This window comes from Miscanthus floridulus, chromosome 7 (genome assembly GCF_019320115.1).
Source record: "Miscanthus floridulus cultivar M001 chromosome 7, ASM1932011v1, whole genome shotgun sequence".
In the NCBI taxonomy this organism is placed as follows: domain Eukaryota; kingdom Viridiplantae; phylum Streptophyta; class Magnoliopsida; order Poales; family Poaceae; genus Miscanthus; species Miscanthus floridulus.
Genome location: NC_089586.1, coordinates 66,480,778 through 66,504,860, shown reverse-complemented (window position 1 = coordinate 66,504,860; position 24,083 = coordinate 66,480,778). Strand labels below are relative to the sequence as shown.

Genomic DNA, 24,083 nt, shown 5'->3' with positions numbered 1-24,083 from the left:
TAGATGAAGATGGGTTCACCATGATCATCTTTGCTATCCTAATTCCTACTATGGTGGCATCAATCATATTGTATATCCTTGTAATGCGTCCGCTACCCTATGAGAGTCTCTGAGATAGTTGTTGAAATAAGAAGAGTTGAATAAATATTCAAGTTTCATGGATTTATTCAAATTTCGAGGGCATAGGGCCTATCCACAACTTGACTACACATGATTAAGTTATTTCTTACATTCACCAAATAAATAGGGGCGCAATTCCTATACCAGCTATATTATGATGCGAGATCCTTTGCAATTGTCATTGTGGTTAAGTTTTTACGTAGCTAGCATAGTATCAGTGCTGGGTACCCATGTGAGTTCCTTGTCATTAATAACTAAATAAAGTTCGGACAGGCTGTACTTTAACATTTATGAGGGATACTATGGTGGCTGTAATATGCAATATTATTTTTACTGACTCTGTCGTGGGGTATTAGTCTATGTGGAACTATTTCACGTGGTAGTACTTAGACCATATATATGGCAGCAATAATGCATTTGTATGGTTATATGCCTGCTACCACCGTGTCCTCCCATACTTTGATGGTAATGGGAATAAGGAAAAGAAAACATCTCAAAAGATCATTACAGGTGACGGTTTTCCTTCTTCAGAAGGCCACTTTTCATCTAGAAGGTAGTTTTCCAGTCTCGCTGCCCCCAATAATACTTGTTAGCCTATATGTGTATCCTATGCAATCTTATCATTGTTTCAGAATAATTATTTTAATATTTTTTGTGCTTGTGTCTCTAATATTTACACAATACATAATTCCTTGAATTTGTAACAAGATAGTTCTGAGATTCCTGGAATGCTGCTCCACCTGTAAAAGTGACAAATACTTATATTGATGCCCTATTGGCCGTCCCAAACTTAGTCATGCCTATCACTTATTTGTATTAACCTTTTTTGTAACAATTTTTATCCAAGCTAAATAGTAAATAAAACAAATATAAAACAAAAGGTTTTGGTAACACACTTGAGTCTACTAATTATTCGATGGTTTGTGTGATGCTTATTTCTGTACTCTTTCTCAGACAGTGAGAAGTTCTAAATTATGAACTCATTTGGATAGAGCAAAGTTATATGTTCAATTAGGACCATAGAGAACTTATACACCTTTCAAATTTACACTTAAATTTATATAGCTTCCAATTTATACGGTGGAGCATATATTTCTTTCTCGAACACGCATGAGAGCTGCGTATCATTTCATTAAAAGGAAAAGAAAGAGTAATGCTGTAGCAAAGCCAACACTTTTATTCAATCCAATACAGGGTTATGCACCATATAGAATACTAACTCACCAAGGTAGGGTTAGAAATTAAAGCCAAATATTAGGTAGGTGTGAACCACATGCGACGCGAAGCACAAAGCCACAGTTTAGCATTACCTCCAGAATAGGAACGAGTTAGGCATGCACCATACGACACGCGTGACACCTATGGATGGCGTATCTGCAAGCAATACGGGCACTACAATGCACAAACAGGATATGCATGAATGCACGTCCTATATGTTCTTCTACTGTTGCCAACATATAGGGCAACCGCTCTTAGTTTTTTGGCACACCAAACTCTCTCTGTAGCTAGTCAATACTATCGGACTATACTTGGGGTCAGTGTACCTGCAAAGAACTTGATTAAGCCTAGTAAGTCAGCAGAGTGCCATCTATCCTAGATACAGAACCATAGTAATAGGGCTACTGATATAACTTCGCATGCAACGTCCTAACTTCTTGAAAAGAATTTGTTGTCAAGTTTTAGTTTAAAAATAGGTTTCGAAGCTTTATTTCCTTATTTATGCGATGGTGCTACTGGTAGTGTAGGGCACACGAGCAGTGCAAGGAAGGCAGCAGATCTTTGGTCATAGTCCGCAGCGATCGCCCTGATGTTTGCCATGTTGAGGTGGACACGGAGGTGCTAAGGGATGATGGGACGCTGCACGGCTAGGAAGTTGAACCTACACTGGCTAGGGGGCCGTATTAATGGCGACCAACCCCAACCACCGACCACATCGAGAGCAACGTGCATGCAACCCAAGCCGTCTCTTAGATGCATGGCTGCATGTGTGAGCACAAATGTTCCTGCATAGTCGGTGAATTATTTTTATCTTATGGTAAGGAGGAGAGGCATTAAATGTGTCCACCTGCCCGACTTGTTTTTATGTGATGGTAGCATAGAGGGGAGTCATTAAATGTGTCCACCTGCTTTTGACCCACCTTGCGTAGGTGAAGATGTCCAGTGCTTTCAAATTTACTGAGTGAATTTCTGGATAGCTTAGGGAGGCACTCGCCATCTTGTGTTATATACTTTGCATGTTTAGTCTATTGCACTCACCGTATAAATTCTCCGGAGACCACCATTTATTGCTTCATCTTTACCGTGTTTTTTTAGCGGGTCTTTACTGTGCTTTTAGCGGCTATAAAACTTTATTCGCGGATAATTTTGAGTGTTAACACTAAGTACTCTATCCATCCTAAAATGAATACAATTTTGAGTGTTAACACAAGCGAAAATGCATCGAATATTCATTAGGGAACCAGCCCAAGCGGAATAATTTCTAATGGAAACAACCTCCTACAAACAAGTTTTAATGGAAGCATTTCATAGTCACTTTAGTCAGTCCACATCTTTGAATGCTTCGGATTCTAGACGTCAGGTGTCAGGTGACAACCAAAGAGTCCAAAACAATTTGGGACGGAGTGCACTACCTTGAGGTAGGAAATATCGCACCAGGAAGTCAATGAAACATATACATAGTTTACATACAAGCATAAAAAGGTCATCCTCTAGAAGCACAAGTATCATAATATGAACTGGGATCTCGATTAGTAGCATCAGGAAGTCATACCGAACAAAGAGAGTATACATGCTGGGGACATCCAAGAGTACTTATTGTTTCAGAGTCAGACAACTTCCAGAATCCAGGAGATACTTCAGAAATGGAATTGCCTAAAAACACTATGCTCTAGTCTATTACAAGTGCTAGGAAAAAAAGAACCAGAAAGCATGCAAATAATAATCAGTGCACAGGAACGCTTCCGAAGTTCAGGAAATACTATTTTCCTCACCGTTTTACTTGTCTCCATTGGCATCATCCTCGCTATCCCTTTTCCTCTTACTTGGCAGGGAAGATCCTGCTTTGCTTTCGATGTTCTCCTTGTCTTCTGCATCCGCATCAACTTCATCATCCTCAGCTTCACCGTCTTCGTCTTCAACCTAAAAATGGTCAAATGTATTAGAACTATGTTTATCAAATTCTTTGGCTACAAAATCAAGTATCAATCGGTATACTAGACTGCTCAATTGAACTTGTTTAGGCCACAAATTGTAGGGAATTCCAAGAATGAGCTAGATAGAATGGTTTGGGACATTACGTAAGGCCGCGAGTCCATGGTAGTTATAATTTTAAAGGTAAAACAGGGTCAAGCTCACACTGCAAAGTGCAGCATAGCGCCATCAAGAGTTCAACACTACAATCTCTAGAGGAACAACAAAGCATGATGTTACTGGCAGCTATTGAGATGTAAAACAGAATCGAAGGTGATACACATACTCACAGCCCAAGTACTATGAGGACTCAGTGACTAAACTCAAATTATGGAGCATCGAAGCATTTACAAGAACAAATAACTAGGTGATAATACATAGCACATATTTGTGCATATAAAGATGGCATGTACATATACATAAATAAGTATGGAGCAATAGTATGCAACAATCCAAGTCAATTTGGCATGAAGCAAACTGAACCATCACTGGTCAATGTTTTCTAAAAAACAGAATTGGTTTGGTCGTTTGGATGTCTGCCACCGCCGGTCCGCCTGGCAAACCTGGTAGAGGAGGGGTTGTTGTCGATGCCTGGAGTGATTCTTTGGCATGGAAATCACGTAAGTAATCACAAGACATAACCAAATCAGATCTAGAAAAGACGCAACAATCAGATCGAGATCGAGAAGGAGGTGGAGATCGAATACAGATCGAGATCGAGAAGGACGGTACATGAACCTCTTAGTGTGAGGATGGTGGTGACGTACTCCAAGACGGTGGTGCCTGGCCGGCGACAGGGCATCATCTAGGACCTGCATTGTTATTCAAGTAGATGTTAGTTAGCAAAAAACTACTATATGCTAAACAGGAGGAACTAACGAATATAAGCATTAGAAGTGCTCCAGATTGGAGAAAGGATGAAATATTAGCAACACGGATCTTCGAGTATCTCATGCAAAGTATTGGCTTTATCGTATGAAAACCCACTCTACTATTCAAGAGGAAATGCCTTTAACAAACTAAATATTTTAATCAAGTTTTTTCCTGCATGTGGAAAAAATGCTAGATAGGTGATTCACTTGTTATCTTGAACATTGATACATATTGCTGATAGCATAAAGGACAAAGATTGCTCCTGCAGACCACAAGAATGCCCTCTGCAAATGAAATGTATACATGTCTAACCAAACAGACATTCACCGCGAAGAAGAGATGAAAGTATTCAAAGATCTAGCGATATGAAAATTGCAATTAGTAAACTCAAACCAAGCAGGGAATACTATCATATAAAAGCAGCAAATGGTGCTGAATGGTATCTAATATATATTTCATTGCTGCAAGTACAATATGCTTCAAAGAAATTGCAGGGTGCACTCAGAAAGGAAATTAAACTACAGGTAGGAAGATGATACAAGCAGAAGTTTACTTCTCTAACGGCACATGTGTGATCTTCCTCATCTTTATTCCTCTTTCCATAAGGAAAGCTCCAGTTGGCCCCAGCCTTCCATCCCTTAACAAGCAAGCACTGTACAGAAGGGGAAGAGGTTAATTGGCCTTGAGAAGCAACACAACCCCACCCCACCCCCACCCAAACAAAATTAAGCTCCAAAGGGTCAGGAAAAAAATCTACAATTCATGTATGTTTATAATTTTATTGCAGAATAGCGTGTGAAATTGTATGTGTAAGAAAATATATAGGAGATTTGCAGTGAAAACACCACATCCTAGCATCAGAAGTCACAGTTTTTCCTTCAATATATAAGGCCAACTATAAATCAGATGATAATGTATGCCTACCGATTTCAAATGTAAGGAAAATGCTATTGGTGCAACCTACATTGAGACTCCTAATTCACAAATCCCAATCAGGGAACTCCTAAAATGCAATAGATTGGGGCCAAAAAAATCAGTAAATTAAGCTCTCATAAGTGTCATCTAGGATGATGGCGCCGGACACGGGGACATGGAACTTGTAGTTGTTGAAGTCCTTGTAGATATCATCTAGGTGCGCGATGTAGGGCCTGAGAGCAGTGTAGCTCTTGAACACTGCACACACCACCAATCCAATCCACCGTATCAACGCAACGGAACTAGCGTCAGCGACCAATCCAACCATAATCTCCTATGCATCCATGCACAGGTAAGCTTACTGAGGGAGGTGAAGTCCTTGAAGGAGAGGGACTTGAGGTTGGGGTTGTGCTCGACGGAGTTGTCCTCGTAGAACCAGTGCGCCTGCTCCAGTAGGAATAGGATCCGCTCGGACGACTCCAGCTCCTCCTTGGGCACATTCAGAATGAACCGGCTGCAGAGGTGATTCAGCTCAGATTGATTTACTCTAGATTGATCTAAGCAAATCCAAAAAGAACTTGAGAGATGGGGTTTGGGGGTTAGGGAAATACCTGCAGAGATCGTCAAGCAGCTCTTAGGGCCGGCAGCTGCCCCCTCGATGAAGACTGGTTCAGCCCCCCGCCGCCCGCCATCGTCATCCACCGGCCAGCGCGCCCTATCAGCGTCTGTTTGTTTAAGATAAGATTTTGATTGTGAGCAGCTTGTAGATTGCAAAAGGCTAGATTGTGACAAATTTTTGGATCATAAAGAGATAGGGTTGTTTGGCATCAAGCAGGGGTGGGTCTAGTTAGAAGTTAGTAAGCATAAAATGGCCAAATAACTTCAGGTGAGTTTGGGAACTCGGTTTCGCACAGAAAACAGGGAAAATAAGAAGGATGGGAATACCTGGTGGGCACTCTTTGTCGGAGAAGGCCTAGGCACCTTGCGTAGGGCGGCGGCGGCGTACGGATGAAAGGAACGCGAGGAAGGAGACGGCTACCGGAACGAGGGTGGTCGACTTTCGTGCGCTCGAAACAGAGGTGGCCATGTTCCGCGAGGCCGACCCACGCCCACGTCGAGGCCCCGAATGGAGTCCTTGAGCGCCTCCACGCCGGTCGCGAGCCCCTCGCTGGAAACTGAAGACGTGGCGTGGTCCGGTGGGACGGACACGGTTGTGCCGTCGTGGGGTAGTGGTCGCGCCGTCGGGAGATGGAGGGGTAGGGGAGGGGGAGGCGGGTAGGGGAGGGGTGGCTGCCGATGCCGAAGAGACGACCGGCCGCAGATCTGGAGAGAGGGAGAGGGAGAGGGAGAGGGAGAGGGAGAGGAAGAGGGAGAGGCGCAGCCGGGCCACACCGCGTTGAGAGAGAGAGACAAAGAGAGAGGAGGTCGAGAGCAGAGAGAGAGGGACGAAGGAGGTGGAGGGGGGGAAACTCACCCGTGGCAAGTGTCAGCAGTGCACTGCACACACAAACAGATAGGCCCCAGCAACATGCATGTACGCGTACTCGCATGCGTGCTGACCACCATGCTAATTAGGCACCGGCCATGCATGTTAGAGAATTCACCGTCCCCTGCTACGTGCCACTGTCCATTTGTGTGTCGTGTACAATCGTCAACTTGCTTCATCTGTCCACTGTCGAATGCACGAAGGAAGGCTGGTTGTGACGCGCTTCATTTGAGTCGTGAAATTTCGATCTAACGCACCAACTAAATAGAACATACGTGAACACCCTGGGAGGCCGCCGATTCGGCGCGCCTTTATATCTAAGGGCTTGTTTGGTTCTTTAGCCACCTCCTAAAATTCCTGTCACATCGAATATTTGAACACATGCATGGAGTATTAAATATAGACTAATTACGAAACTAATTGCACAACTTGCGATTAATTTACGAGACGAATCTTTTAAGCCTAATTAGTCCATGATTTGACAACGTGGTGCTACAGTAAACATATGCTAATGACAGATTAGTTAGGCTTAAAAAAATGGTCTCAGAAATTAGCCTCCATCTATGTAATTGATTTTATAATTAATCTATATTTAATGCTTTTTATTAGTATCTAAACCTTTGATGTGACATAAATTTTAGGAGCGACAAAGAACCAAACACCCCCTAAGAGCAAGGCTAATAATACAGCCGGCTTGCTGGCTGTAAGGTTCCTTACAGTCTTCTCTCAGCCCACTCATATAGTAGTTAGCTCTTTACAGTTAATACATGGCCTACTTGTCTCTCTCACAGACTTTCTTGATTCTTGTGCCCAAGCCGACTGTAAGCTTATAGCTCGCTTCTTCTATCTCTCCTCCCCTCTCTTCTCTACCTCAGCATTTAGTCGGTTTACATGCTGCTATTATACTTGCTCTAGATGTCTCAAAGCCGAAAGTACTCAAAGAGACCAATCATCGAGAGTCCTCCCTGTAAGTCGCTAGGCCACTGCTAATCATGCAGTGCAACAGCAACTGTACGGTTGTGAAATCTCTGAGGTACCAGTGTGTAAACATTTGGGGCAAGATCCTCAATGCACCCAAACAGCCACCTATCTGTCCAAAATATGTGTCATTTCCGTTGCCAACATGAGAATGTAAAGCAATGGCAAAGAGAGCTTTTGCATTTTGGTGGACCGGCACTTCTAGGCCTGACCAAGGTCTCTCCTTGTCTGTCTTTGCAAGCCACAGCCACCTTATTTGCAGCGCCCAGCTCACATATTCAAGGTTGAGAATTCCCAGCCCACCCAGCGGCGGATCCAAAGGGGGGGGCTGGGGGGGCTCCAGCCCCCCTTAATGGCTTGATTTCAAGCCTAATCACTGTAACAAAAGCTTGATTTCACCATTAAATCTTTATACAAATCAACATCTCCATTGTTTTAGCCCCCCCTTATCTCGCATCGTGCATCCGCCACTAAGCCCACCATACTCAAGCGGCCGCTGCACTTTTTCACACGAAACCAGACAATTGCCACCATTTACTTGCTTGCGACCTGACCATAAGTACGCACGCCGAAGTTTGTTCACGGCCTTGATAAACCACTTCGGAGCCTTAACAGCAATCAACAAATAAATAGTTATCGCTGACAAGACGAAACATACCCAAGTGATACGTCCAGCTGTGTTCGTGAGGGCCGCTTGCCATCCTGGCAGCTTGTCTGCAACTTTGTCAATCCATGGTAGAAGATCAGATTTTCGAAGCTTCTGATCAGATATTGGCAATCCCTAGTGAATGGGAATTGTGCTGCTGTGCAAGGCAGGATCATGTTGATATTGTTTGCAACCGGCTGCTCACATCTGATCGGGATAACACAACTTTTCTGCAGGTTCGTGTGGAGCCCAGAAGCTTCTCCGAATTTACCAAGAATTTCCATGGTCAGGTTCATCTCATCTTCGGTAGGCTTGATGAAGAGTGCTACATCATCGGCATAGAGTGAAATACGCTGATTGGGGTTACGGCGAGATAGAGGTTGCAGCAGCCCCATTTCCCCTGCTTTGCTAAAAAGACTGTTTAACACATCCATGACCAAAATAAACAACATGGGAGACAGAGGATTCCCTTGCCTCAAACCATGCTGATGTCTAATTTCCTCACCGGGTTGCCCGTTTACAAGGATTCGAGTGGATGCTGTGCATAGCAAATTAGAAATGAGATTACGCCAGGTCCAACCAAAGCCCAAATGAGCAAGCACTTCCAAAAGAAAAGACCAAGAAACTGAATCGAACGCCTTTAAAATGTCCAGCTTGAGGAAAAGACTCGGTATCTTCTGATTATGGAGCAATTTAATGGTTTGCTGCACTAGGATATAGTTGTCATGTATGCAGCGACCCCGAATAAAAGCACTCTGATTGACTGCTACCAAAGAATCAAGGAACGGAGCTAGCTGGTTAGCCATAATCTTGGTCACCAATTTAGCAAAACTGTGTACAAGACTAATTGGTCAAAAATCCTTGGCAGTGAGGGCTTCATCTTTTTTAGGAATCAATGTGAGATATGCTGAATTGATCAGCCATAGCTTCTTGCATCCCCTTGCTGTAATGTGATGATAGCAGCCATGAAATCTGCCTTTATTATCGACCAACATGATTTATAGAACCTGCCCGTATAACCGTCAGGCCCTGGTGCCCTATCAGCTGGTAGATCCTTGATAGTATTCCACACTTCCTCTTCAGTAATGGTGTCGTCCAAGCTTGAGAGGTCGATCCCTGCTCTATGGAAGAAAGAAAGGTCCAAGGTAGAGACCCGTGGTAATGCTGTACCGAGCAGGTTATCAAAATAATCAAACATGATGTCTTGCTTATTGGCTCTGCCCAGGAACATTCACACGAACGCAAAGAACCAGAAGCTCGGCGACGAACGCCCCGGCTGACGGACGGCCTGTATGTTGGCTTTCTTATTCACTGGACTTGGCAACTCTGAAACGAGGAGTACATGGCGTATTTAACAACCAGAGGACGCACCACGGAGCTCGCCTTCCACTCACCCGATCTTTACGCCATGATCAGCACGACCTGCTCAGCGACACCAGGGATCCATTCGCTCGTCCTGGACTGCGGCTTCCTCCATGCTGACCGGCTACATGCACACCACGAACTTCTAAAATAGCCAAGCACTGAACCGGTCCTGGCAACTTCCATGCACAGCGACTAGAGTCCAGCTCGACCACGGCATGCCCGAACACAACGCGCCCTGGACAGGCCCTACACCCAGCCTCGCACCGTAGCTCACCTGCAATGGCACAGACACGGACACAACACACACGACACCACCACGACGCGGCACAGTGACGCACACGCCATGGGCACTATGTGTCGTGGTTTATTCTAACAATCACCCCCTAAACCACAACACCCCGTACGCCGAACCTACATGAGCGTCTGCTCGTTGTCAACATCAGCGAGGAGAGCTGTTTCCTTCTTTTTCCCACGGCAGTTCTTGCCCATGTGGCCGCGCTCGCCGCACTCATAGCATCGCCCACGGAAGCGGCTCCCGCCACGCCTGCTTCCTGAGCTCGTGGTGCTGCGAGCGTCGTCGTCGTCGCGGCCACCGCCACGGGCGTTCTGCGCATCTCCCGCACGTGCACGATCCTTGTTGCATCGCTGACGACGACGCGCCTCCCACTGCAGCAGCTGTCCGGTGCGCTCGCCTCCAAGCTCGCCGCCGCCACAACGCTCCTCGGCCACGCGCAGCCTGCCGACAAGCTCCTCAAGCGACATCTTCTTGAAGTCAGCGAACATCTCGATGGAGCATGCAACTTGGTTGAACCTCGACGGCACAGCCCGCAGCATCTTCTTGACGACGCGCTCGTCCTCCATGTCCTCGCCCAACTCGCGCAGCTCCGCGGCAATGGAGCCGATCCTCACGGCGAAGTCGTCGATCGCCTCGTCGTCCTTGAACGCCGCGTTCTCGAACTACTTGAGGAGGTGCTGCACCTTGGCTTCCTGCACACGCGTGTCTCCCACGCGCAGCGACTTAATCGCCTCCCAATCCTCCTTGACCGTCTTCTTCACGACGAGCCCAGACTTCATCTCTGACGGCACACCGCGGAGAATGACAGCCAGTGCCCGTCGATCCTTGCCGCGCTCGGCGTTGCCGCCCTCCACAGCATCCTAGAGCTCCATGCCCTCCAGGTTGCACTGCACTTCAAGTGCCCACTCGCGGTAGTTCGTCTTCGTCAGCTTCGGGATCTCAACGCCACCAAAACCGCGCTCCACCATGACCGTACGCGACGAGCTGGCTTCGCCCTTCTCATCACCACCGGGCATCGCCGTTGCCGCCGGCCGTCTGCGTGGGATCACACGCTTCTTCTTCGGCGGTTGTCGTGGTGGACTGATGGAACCTCCGTAGTACATACACCGGCTCTGGTACCAAGTATTGGCTCTGCCCAGGAACACTCACACGAATGCAAAGAACAAGAAGCTCGGCGACGAACGCCCCGGCCGACGGACGGCCTGTATGTTGGCTTTCTTATTCACTGGACTTGGCAACTCTGAAACGAGGAGTACATGGCGTATTTAACAACCAGGGGACGCACCACGGAGCTCGCCTTCCACTCACCCGATCTTTACGCCATGATTAGCATGACCCGCTCAGCGACACCAGGGATCCATTCGCTCGTCCTGGACTGCGGCTTCCTCCATGCTGACCGGCTACATGCACACCACGAACTCCTAAAATAGCCAAGTACTGAACCGGTCCTGGCAACTTCCATGCACAGCGACTAGAGTCCAGCTCGACCACGGCATGCCCGAACACAACGCGCCCTGGACAGGCCCTACACCCAGCCTCGCACCGCAGCTCGCCTGCAATGGCACAGACACGGACACAACACACACGACACCACCACAACGCGGCACAGTGACGCACACGCCCTGGGCACTATGTGTCGTGGTTTATTCTAACATTGCTTGCCCTCTTGACCGGTCACCACTTGATCACCGTCCATAAGCTTTGGGATAAAATTCTTACGCTTTCGAAACCAGCATGTCTATGGAAGAAGGCGTCACCATCTTTTAGGAATCGGATGCGGGAGCGGACACGGGCAATCGTATGCTCAAGTGATGCCAAGACAAGACTGTCGCTTGGATTCACACGGCAACCAATCCTCTTCTCTTGTCAATAAGCGGCTGTCTCTTGCGATTTCTAGTCGATGTAAGATTTCATGGGCTATTCCAAGCTGTGCACTAATATTACCAACTTTTTTCTGACTCCAAGATTGAAGAGCACGCGCTAGCCTTTTGAGCTTAATTGAGATACGGTCAAGAGGACAGCTGGTTGTAACCGGCACGGACCAAGATTGCTCTACAGTTTCATGGAAGCCCTCAAGCTTGGTCCAAGAACTCTCAAAGTGAAATCTCTTTTTGCCTTGAATACCTTCCTTGAGACCGAGTAAGAGAGAGCAGTGATCAGATATCTCGGTAGCTTGACTCTGCAAAATACACTCTGGATACAACGCTTCCTAGTCTGCTGTGCAAAGGACATGGTCCAATTTAACCAGGGTAGGGGCATCTCTTTCGTTGGACCAGGTATAGCGTCTTCCCATTAGTGTAATTTCCTTCAGCTCTAGATCATTCACTAGCCGGCGAAATCGACCCATCATAGCTCTGTTTAAGTTTTCATTGTTTTTATCCTCGGGCGAGTAAATCATGTTAAAATCACCGGCCATCATCCATGGCCCTCCACAGTTAGCCCGCACTTCCCTGATTTCATCTAGGGCCCCTCCACCGAATTCTCAACTTTGACACTATGCAAAAAGAAGATTTCTCGTCACATCAAATTTGCGGTACATGCATGGAGTACTAAATGTTGACGAAATAAAAAACTAATTGCACAGTTTAGTTGTACTTTGCGAGACGAACGTTTTGAGCCTAATTAGTCAACGATTGGACAATTATTACCAAATAAAAACAAAACAGCACTGTAGCTAAGGGGATGCAACCTGGGAGCGGGAAGATTATTTAAAGGAAAATCATCCAACTTTCTATACTAAATGGTACGCTTTCCAAATCTCGGGACGAGATTTTTCTAAGGGGGGAGGGCTGTAACACCCTAGGTGTTTGGCTTCTACTAATTGCATGTCATTTCATAAACATGTGCATTATCCATGTCATCATGCCATTATCATTGAAACATACGTATGCAACATTTTAAATTGTATGTGTTTCATGCTTGATTGCTTAGAGTGGTAGTAGTGCAACATGGGAATGCAACATGAAACTCTCATACCTTGAAACATGGCAACATGGTAGTAATGTGGCAATTATAAAATGACAACAAGGTCTTGAAACATGTGAGACATTTCATTGCAACATATGAATGAATTGCTTGTTTTACTTTCTTTATCACATGTGATCATTAGAAGTGGTATAACAATTTTGTAAAATGGTTGATCATGGTCTATTACACCTTAACTACACTTAGGTTACTTGTTTGGACATTGTTCATGTAGATCAAAATGACCAAAATGCCCTTAATTGCATGTTTGACTAGAATTGACCCTAGGAGTCTCACTGTTTGACTGATTCAAAAGTCCAACTTAGAGACTTCGCATGGCTGTGCACTCTTTACCAAAGTTGTAGCTAATTTATCAAGGAACAAAAGTTGTTTTATGGCCAACTCATGAAAATGTGTGGAACATGCTCAAACATGGCCCACAAGTCAGTATTTCATGCTGATTCCACACTTAGAAATTTTTCTAAGTCATAGTTACGTTTTCAGTTGCATCAAGCTCACTTTGGCTTCATGTAACTTCGGATCCACGACGAATTAGGTGTTGGTCCTTGAAGCGAAAGTGTAGATGGATGATAGGCCTACATTTTTCATGTATACTGTTTTTGCAATAGATCAATGGTTTAGCCGTGTTGACACGTTGAAATGTCGCTGACAGTCACTGTCATCAAGTACTGAATCGCCGTTTTCAGAAAACGGACAGTGTCCGTCATGGCCGACCGGCGCAGGAGCGTCTCGCCGCGTGGCGTCCATGCTCGGCCAAGGTCTCCACGTCGCGTGCTTGAGCTCCAGATGAAAGCCACGCCTCGCCACTCTCTCTGCGTCTCGCCATTTCCCCCTCTCGCCTTCACCGCGCGCAGCGCCACGCCACAGCAGCCCTCCGCCATTGCCGGCCGAGCATCGCCGTCGTCGTACGCGCACGCCACCGCGAAAACGCGTTGCACCGTCCGCCTGTAGCCTCGCTGTGAGCCCCTCTGCCACCCCACCCCTCAGCCAGGTCGATTGTGCCGTGGTAAGGGCGAATTCGACATTCCCTTCCACCGCCGCCGTGGCTGTTCTCACCGGAGATGACGCTCCACGCGGCCAGCTCTCCCCGCGTCTTCCCATTCCTTCCTCTGGCTCGCGCTAGGTCATAGGAACACCACCGAAGCTCCTCGAGCCACCCGTTAGGGCTACGACGCCGTAGCGTCGCCGGAGCCGGCCATGCCGTGACCAAGCACCGCCGTGGCCATCGCCGCCCCCTCCAGCTGCGTCCTTAGCTGCAATAGATGATTCCCTTAGGTCCGCTAGGGTGAGGCGAAACTATTGGCACCGTTGCCTTCGCCGGAGGAGCCACCGGCGGCGAGTTACGCCGTCGCCTTCCTCCGCTCCCCTACCTGTCTCGCTGTCACGCGAGACCCGGCTGTCAGCCGCCGAGACTCAGGCGGGAGCCCAGCCTGGGCCGCGCCGTGTGTTTGGGCCGCTGGCGCCACGTCATGGGCCGCGCCTGTGTGCTCGTGGGCCGCCGTTTCTTGGGCTGGCCCGAGTAGGGCTGAGTGTTGTTTTCCTATTTCATTTTGTTTATTTATTTCACAGATTTATGTACATCTTGAAAAATATGTAGCTCCTAGTATATAGATCCAAATGCTATGGTTCTAATTTTGTTAAGTTCCTGGTCATGTCTAGTATTTAATAAAAATATTATATGAGCACATGTTTTAGAAAAATTGGATGAATTAAATAGGAGTTTGAAATGTGTTTTTAGAAGCATGCAAACTTGTTTGAATTTTATCTTGAGCCTCTGTGGTCCAAAAATTATGAAATTTTGTGGGTCCTCTATTTTGGTTTAGTAGAGTCTCTGGTTAAAATTTCAGAGCTAGTGCATGTGTAGTTTTTTAAGTTATAGAATTTCCTTTTATTAATGGGTGGATCTTGTGTGAATTTTCATAATTTTTCTATAGATCCAGTAAAGGTAAAATTTGGTGGGTACTATTCTTATGCTAGAATGATGCTAGGAAAAATGTGAAATCTGTTGCTTGACACTTTTCATTAGGATTTCTTAATTATGCCATTTTAAGCCAATATGCCTTATCATTTTTGTGTAGACTGTTATACTTACTCAATGGCTTTGAAATTTTTATGATGGTCTATGTGCAGCATGAGATAGCTACTGTAATTTTTGTAAATTTTTATAAATAGTTTTACTATATATTGCTTTAATCACCTAATTAACTAGATAAATTAGAAAAGGGTATTAAATAATTTATTTAGAAGTTGACACTATACTTTCTGATGTTTATTAGGTATGCAAAACAAGTTGGTAAACTTGGTTTGATCAAAGTATGCTTTTGCACAATCATTAAATAATTAAGTTAGTAACCCCGTCATTCTGGACAGATTCTAGGTTTGCTGGAAATTGATTTAGTTAACCTAAGAATCATGCTTTGATGTTTACAAATGTTTTGTAGAGAATTTTATAAGCTTTCCAGAATGTCCTCATGCAAGTCATTTGGAGTTGTAGAACTTTAGTTGTGATTTAATTAAGGGACTACTTGTATGCATATGAAACTTAAATGTTAAATTATGTATACCTTTATTATTTCTAAGTTGTGGTAATGTTCCTAGGTGTTAGGCCTTTAACTGAAGATGGGCATCTTTATCTTAGGTTATGCAAGTTAGGTAAGTTGATCTTGTCTTTAAGTTAAGTAGATACATGCTTAAAGTGATTTGAATAGAGCCAATTACTCGGTAAACGAGTGTCCAGTGATACTTTCGTAAACACTCACTGTGATTCATTCATCATGAGCATCATGTCATTCCTTATGCATCCATGATATTTATATTTTGCATCGGCATGCAATAGGTGTACCGGAAGGAGTAACCCTGCTGGAATTTGAGGAACTGAGCGAGCAGCAGCAGCCGACACCGGAGATTCAGGAGGAGCAGCCTTCAGGAGAAGTGCCAGACGAGGTCGCCGTTGAGTGCCCGGATCACCGTCCTTGCAACTTTGTGAAAGGCAAGCCCTGGAGCATATTAAGCCTCCTAATTTCTGAAATGCAGTTACAGTATTATTGTTACATATATATGTTGTTGCATTAAGTTAGGTGTTGGATGCAAACAATTGCTGCATTGGTTACCCAATCCTTGTCCAGATATTGTTACCCTAAATCCTATGTAGCTCAGGCTCGAGTAGTGCTTAGCCCTGCTTAAATGCGGTAGAAGTCGGGTGATTTCCTGTCACCTGCGAGATATAGGAATAGACATGTGGCACGGTTGGCTATATTGCTATCGTGGTAAAGAACCAGTCTTAATTTGAAATAAAGACCGAACGGAGGCTTGCCGGTTTGCAGTGACTCCGTCTACGTCACTTAAGGACTGATTCTTGGAGCCTTTCCTGTTCATGTTGAACGCATGCCTCTCTCTTAGTTGGTCGGGTCTGGAGACCGACCGCGAAGCCGAGTAGCTCAACTCAGGCCAGGAGTCGATAAGTATAAAGTACGCCTCGGAGGGGAGCCGTAGGCGTGAGTCCAAGGGCAGGTGATTTAAAAGTCCTGATCGTCCTGGCAGAAGGGTAATCCCTGAGAGCGCTAGCGCTGATCGAACCCGCGAATTTGGTTCCTGAGTTGTACCAAAGGTAACCCACGGCTACCCTTGCTAAGTATGCCAGGGTGAGAGTTAGGAATACCCCCTCAGCTGAGTTGTAATTCGATTCGAATCGCCGTCTCTCCCGGTTAGTGAGAACTTGACGGGCTTATCTCCAATGTAAATACACTTAATAACATAATGGTTCGGAAATGATGATATGATGATGACAGCCTTATTATACCTGCTATGGTTAATATTGTTTGCTCCTAATAAGTGAGTGCTCTAGTACAGGTGCTAATCTAGTGGACAGGTAAATAATGATAAGCTTGATGCTAATTTTAAATTGGTTACTATAATCTTAAGCTCTTTTATGCAACTGTGTCAAGCTAGCCCACCTGAAAAGCCTTGCATGATCCTTGGTGTCTTTATTTCTGTTTTTGTCGGATAAGTCTAGCTGAGTACCTTCTCGTACTCAGGGTTTATCTCCCACCTGTTGTAGATGACCAGTTCTACTTTGGTTGCTGCAAGTACTGCCTTCTCCCAGCTGGGGATGAAGACTAGACCATTGGGCGCGGTCTCTACTAGTTCTCGTACCTGATAATGCTTTTGTGGGACATGACTCAGACTTGGCAATGTATTTGAAAACCTTGATGTTTTGTACTAAACTATGTTGCTTCCGCACACTCAAACTTGGTTTGTAATATTCTAATTCAACTCTGATGGATGTAATCCGAATGCTACTTGTGAAATGTTGTAACAGATGATGTGTTGTGTTGAATCATTACGATCTTGGTTTGTATGTCGAGAGTTGGTTGAAATCCTTCGTGATTTCCGAACTACCGGGATTATGGGAGCTTAAGTACAGGAATTTGATCGCTTTGGTGATTGTTTTTGTACTTACGTTCTTATGATTTGATCGGTTCTGTTACAAGCGCCATCGCCGGACTAACCGCTGACGATGACGAACGGTTCGGAAATGGACGACAGCAGTGGCACTGTTGTGGCTGCCCAGCCATGACAGGAGGTCGTTGTTCGCACGGTGCGGAAGGTCAGCGGCACCAGTTGGCCAACACTGACTCGCACCAAATATGGAGAGTGGTCGGTGACCATGAAGGTCAAGCTCAGAGTCCGACGGCTCTGAAATGTTGTTGATAAGGGCACCAGAAATGAAGAAGATGACATGTCAGCGTTGAAGGCTATCCTCGCTGCTGTACCGACGGAGTACAGGGATCCGTTGGGGGTGAAAAGCTCTACTAAGGAGGCATGGGAGGCTATTGCAGCGATGCGTGTCAGTTTCGACCGCGCAAAGAAGGCGACGGCCCAGCTTCTGAAGCAGGAGTACGCCAACCTCAAGTTCAAGGATGGTGAAACGATGGAGAATTTCTCCAAAGAGGAGGCGGTCTCCAAGTACCACCACTCCATACCGATAAAGTACATCCAGATCGCTCTCTCCATAGGGATGATGCTGGACTTGTCCACCCTCACCATTGAGGATGTGATAGACTATATGCGGGCGGTGGACAAGCACCTGAAGCAGACGACAGCAGTAAAGGACAGCGGCAAACTGCTGCTGACAGAGGAGGAGTGGGCTGCTCGGAGGAACTCCGGGGTAGCCTCCTCCAGCCGCTGTGGCGATGGCAAGCGCCGCAACAAGGCTTCTTCAAAGAGGAGGAAGCAGGTCGACCCCAACGCCTACCGGCGCTGCGGGAAGACAGGTCATTGGGCACGGGAGTGCCCAAATCACAAGCAGGAGAAGAAGACTCAGGCTCATCTAGCGTAAGCTGATGATGATGATGAGCCCACTATTCTGATGGCGACGTTCTGTGCACTGCACGACGTCGAGGCCGAGAAGGGAGAGGTGACAATAGTGGAAGGACCTGGGAAGGCCCTGAAGGCTGTCAACCTTGATGAACCGCACGCCCAAGTCCACCTCGGACGTGTGGGCGATGACCAGGAGCAGTGGTGGTATCTAGACTTCGGTGCCAGCAACCACATGATGAGCTCTAAGGAAGCCTTCTCTGAGCTCGACGACGATGTTACCGGTACGGTGAAGTTTGGTGATAGCTCAAGGGTGGCTATCCGAGGGCACGGCACCATCATCTTTAGGTGCTAGAACGGGGAGCACCGCGTGCTAACCGATGTATATTACATCCTACAGCTGTGTTCAAGCATCATCAGCATTGGTCAGTTGGATGAGCGTGATAGTGAGGTTCTGATTAAGGACGGAGTCCTTAGGATCAGGGACCAGGAACAGCGACTTCTTGCCAAGGTGAAGAGGTCCCTAAACCGGTTGTACCTGCTCGACCTGAAGGTAGAGCAGTCGGTGTGCCTGGCGGCAAGGCACACCGAGGAACCGTGGTTGTGGCATGCCCGGTTTAGACATCTCAGCTTCGACGCGCTTGGTCGGCTGGAAAAGATGGTCTAAGGGCTACCCCACATCAAGCATGGAGGCAAGCTGTGTAACAGCTGCCTAGCCAGAAAGCTGAGGAGGCTGTCATTCCCAAAGGCGGCCAAGTATCACGCGGAGGACGCTCTTGAGCTCATCCACGGCGACCTCTGCGGGCCGATCCTGCCATCCACAAACGATGGTCGGTGGTACTTCATCCTGCTCGTGGATGATTGCAGTCGCTATATGTGGCTACAACTCCTGACGAGCAAGGACAAAGTAGGGGCAGTGATCAAGAAGTTCAAGATGCGTGCGGAGGCCGAGAGTGGTAAGAAGCTCCGCGTGCTGAGGACTGATCGTGGCGGTGAATTTACTTCGGTGGAGTTCGCTGCGTACTGCATGGATTAGGGTGTGGTGTGCCACCACACCATGCCATACTCACCACAACAGAATAGCATGGTGGAGCGACGGAACCAGATGGTGGTCGGCATGGCTCGATCCATGATGAAGGCCAAAGGCATGTCGGCAAGGTTCTAGGGTGAGGCGGTGACCACGGCGGTGTTCATCCTCAACCGTGCTCCCACCAAGGCCCTGAAGGGCAAGATGCCATTTGAGGCTTGGCATGGACGCAAGCCGAGCGTGTCCTTCCTCCAGACATTCGGCTGCATCGGCCAAGTCAGGAAGACGAAGCCGATCATCACCAAGCTGGAGGACAGGAGCACACTGATGGTGTTCTTGGGCTACATGGAGGGTACCAAAGCATACCGGCTCTATGACCCACACAGAGACAAGGTACTTGTCTCGTACGATGTCGTGTTCGATGAGAAGGCGGCTTGGGACTAGAACAGTCCGAGCACGGGGGAAGTTGGTGGCTTCACCAGCACCTTCGTCGTCGAGCACCTAGTCATCCACGGTGGTGGAGACGCTGGGGAAGAGGTGCCAAGCACTCCAGGAGGGGTGCCGAGCACTCCAGCAACAGAGCCGAGCACTCCTGGGGCAGTGTCGAGCACTTTGGGAGGGATGCTGAGCACTCCTGGAGGGATGCCGAGCACGCTAGGAGTGGTGCCGGGAGGTTCTATAGTGGTGGCGACCACTCTAGGATGGGTGCCAAGCACTACCATAGCGGAGCCAAGAGGTCTTGCAGTGGTGCCGACCACTCCAAGACTGAGGCTGAGCACTCTTGTAGTAGTGCCGAGCACTGCAAGAGTTGTGACGAGCTGTTCAGTAGTGGTGCCGATCACTCCAGGTGCTGTGCCGAGCACTCCGGTGGAATAGGGAACTCCATAAACACAGATCGAGCTCACCTCACCTCCATGTGGCATCACTGAGTTTGTGGATGCCTTCCACGATGGTGAGGAGGTGCAGTTCCGTAGGCTGGACGACATCATCGGCGGCACAGGGCCCTTAGGCCTGGTGGGTAGACTGCTCAATGACCTAGAGTTGTTGCTCTCAGTGCTGAGGAACCACCCACATTCATGCTGGCCGAGCGTGATGGAAACTGGCGACGGGCGATGCTAGAGGAGATGAAGGCGATCGAGGAAAACGAGACTTCGGACCTTGTCGATCCACCTCCAAGATGTCGTCCGATTAGCCTAAAGTGGGTGTACAAAGTCAAGCGGGACGAGCTCGGCGCCATTGTCTGTTTGCTACTAGCTTTGGCAGCAGCAAAGAATTGGCGCGTCCATCACCTGGACGTTAAATCGCCCTTCCTCAACGGCAAACTGGCAGAGACGGTCTTCGCCAGGCAACCTCTAGGTTTCGTCGTCAAGGGAGAGGAGCACAGGGTGCTCCGCCTACGCAAAGCGCTCTACGGGGTGCGGTAGGCCCCACGAGCATAGAACGCCAAGCTTGACACCATGATGGGCGAGCTTGGGTTCACGAGGTGCGCAACCAAGCAAGCACTGTACACACGGCGACGGGGGAAGGAGGAGCTCATCGTCGGCGTGTATGTGGACGACTTGATCGTCACCAGCACGCGTGTGGAGGACATCGGCAGCTTTAAGCATGAGATGGCGGCTTGTTTTCGAATGAGCGATCTCGGTGCACTCTCCTACTACCTCGGCATCGAGGTGAGACAGGGGAAAGAGGAACTCACGCTCGGTCAGAGCGTGTATGCCTCGAAGCTGTTAGAGTGGAGCGGTATGGCTGAGTGCAAGCTATGTGTGACTCCGACGGAGGAGCGACTAAAACTGACGAAGGCCAGTACCGCGGCGAAGGTGGATGCAACACTCTACCGGAGTATCATCGGTGGTCTACGCTACCTAGTCCACATGAGACCAAACATTGCTTTCGTCGTGGGCTACGTCAGCCACTTCATGGAGGATCCCAAAGAGGATCACTGGGCTACGGTGAAGCAGCTACTGCGCTACATCAAGGGGACGGTGGATCAGGGAATCATCTTCCCCAAGACTGGCGGAAGTAGGCTGCAACTCACTGTGTTCAGCGATGCAGACATGGCAGGGGACATCGACAGACGACGGAGCACCTCTGGCGTGCTCGTCTTCCTCGGGTCGGCTCCAATTTCATAGCTGTCGCTGAAACAGAAGGTGGTGGTGCTGTCTATGTGCGAGGCAGAGTACGTAGACGCGTCCACAGCGGCGTTCCAAGTTGTGTGGCTGCGCCGGCTGCTGGGCGAACTAACTGGTACGGAAGCTCACCCACCAGCACTGATGGTGGACAACCAGCCCGCCATCGCCTTCGTGAAGAATCCAGTTCTGCACGACCGGAGCAAACACATCAACGTGAAGTTCCACTTCCTCAGGGACTATGTCGATGGAGGGCAGATCGTCATCGAGTTCGTCGAAACTGGTCAGCAACTCACGGACGTCCTTACCAAGCCGCTCGGACGTCTTCGACTCACGGAGCTAAAGGAGATGATCGGCATGGAGGGGGTACAAGGGATAGCAGTAGGATTAGGGGAAGAATTGTTAGATAATCTACTGCTTCCTTGTGTGAATACACAGCAAGGGAAGGCAGCGCCAAAAAAGCCCCCTGTTGTGGTACTGTAGCCGCTGCAGAGGCAGGCGCCGAACGGCTCACCTGCGCACTGTAGCCACATACAGGGGCAGGTGCCAGAGTCAGCCCTGCTGTGTTATCTAGTAACTGTAGCAGCATGACAGCTGTATTAGGACTAGATGGATAGAATTGTATAAATAGTTTGCCACTGCAACTCAGTAAAGAGAGTTCGGATTTGCCATCTTCTAAACAGGGCTCCGGCCAACGCTGGTGTCGCTGCCTATGTGTGTATGCTCTGTTCTCCCTCTCTTCTTCTACCTCTAGCCATAGAGTATGGTCAGACAGCGCCTGTCGTGCTCAGCCGTGGTCGGCAAGACTGGTGAGTGGTCGACTCACCTGAACCGGTAATTCTGTGGCTAACAGATTTCTGGCGGTAGCTTGGCTATCTGCCGACTTCGCCTTGGAGGGAGAGTTGAAAAAGTGGGTTGGCGATGAGGCTTTGGAACAGGTAGGGTGGAGAGAGTTGGCAAAGGCCTGGAGATCCAGTGGATTAAATCCTCCGTAGGCCCCAACTCTACAACTGTCTCGGTATGCTTGTTTCTTGGACACCTTGAGTAGGCGAGAATTCCTGCTTCACCTAATTGTTGGACAAGCGCCTCATCATGAGACTTCAGTTCCGTGGGTAGCACTTCTTCTGCTAGTCTCTAGGTAAAAGAAATAGGATCTTCAATATAATGTTCATCGACTTGCTCTGAGGTATGGTTATATGGGGGTGTCATACACTGCTCGGTAGTGTGATCTCTGGCCATAGGGTCGGCTGCAGCCTCAACCGTAGGGGGAGGCGCTGCTTGACCCGCTGATGATGATACTGTGTGAAGTAGAGTTTCCACCCTACTGACAATAGGCACCTCAAAGCGTACCAAGGTGGGAGAAATAACTGAGAAATTTTCCTCGGTTGCTAACTCCTCTGATGGGGATGGGATATCACGACCGGGCACTGGGACCATTATCTCTAGAATGGGAGCCTCAGTTACAGCTGGACCGTAAGGCTCAGCAATTGTTGACTGCGTATTATCTTCATGAAACAGCACAATTTCCTGCAAGCATGTTGAAAACCCCTCGGGTTGCGGAGCAGGAGCCACAACGTCTCCCTCATCAATAGTAAGCGATGCGATCATCGTGCAGAGCTCTTCAATGACCACCTCATCGATGTTGGCTGTCGTGTGGATTGTCTCCATGCCTACCTCGTTGCATTCAGCTGCATCGATTGCCACCGCTTGGGGTTCTGGAACTGGAGGGGAGCCGACTGCTCGAACGGTACCACCAGAGCCCGACAGCTCCGTCCTATCCCATACCGGCGGCCTCACCAGAGCACTATGGCCGACATCAGCACCGTGATTGCCGCCCATCCCTGGCTCGGAGACAGACCGACGAGGACGATGATGCTTTCTTGGATTGTCACTACTGCCATCACCAAGGGAGGAGGCGCTTCATTGAGAGGCATTGATGGATACTGAGATTCGCACCATATAGGAGACCGCTCGTTTCACCGAAGGAGATTCCACGATCATGGTTGGAGGCTCCACAATTACAAGGTCACGAGCTGGTGGGATAACCTCCGGGTTCAAACACTAGGCCTTGAGACGAAAAACTGAATAATCTTCTCTGTTTCTTGTGTTCTCATGAATCCGTTCGACCCAGGCAAAGGGATTATTAAGGGCACGTACAACAGACGTCTTTTTCCCGTCTCTTTGATGACGATTTTGCAGAAACCCCGCCAATGTAGCGGAGAGACGAGCGCCCCGTCGCCTCGCGAGGCGACGGGCTTGTCCCGTGCTCCCAGACGGAAGAGACGTCCGAGGCTCCGTTGTACGGCCTCGTCGTCTAGAGGCGACGGCGCGCCCGGATCTCGCGTGGGCAACAGCCTTCGGTGCGCGCGGGAGCAGCGACGATTTGGGCGCGCGGCAAGTTTCCGCGCCAAATCATCTCTGCCCGCCATATCTCCCTCACAGGTGCTCCAGTTCATCACTTTCCCCAGTCCCTCTCATCCATCTCCACCTCGCCCTCCTCGCCTTCGATTTGGGTGCTGCAGAGATGTCTACACCGGTCGGAGCTAGGAAGAAGAAGGGATCCATAGCTTCGGCGTTGGATGCGGCAGCGGCGGCCCCATCCCAAACCCTAGGTCGTGGTGGTGGCTCGGCACTGGGGGGCTCTCTCCCTTGGGTGTGGTGGCGGTCCGGTGCTGGTGGCCCGCTCTCTCGGTCGTGGTGGACGTGGTGGCGGCTCCACAGCAGCAACGACCCGCCCAACCTCCATTGGCATCGACAAGGGC

The 24,083-nt window shown here is 48.4% G+C and overlaps 1 pseudogene; it reads right to left on the bottom strand.

The window, feature by feature from the left end:
• Positions 1-3,114: 3,114 nt before the first annotated feature.
• Positions 3,115-5,789, bottom strand: LOC136465598 (mRNA-decapping enzyme subunit 2-like; annotated as a pseudogene).
• Positions 5,790-24,083: the final 18,294 nt, after the last annotated feature.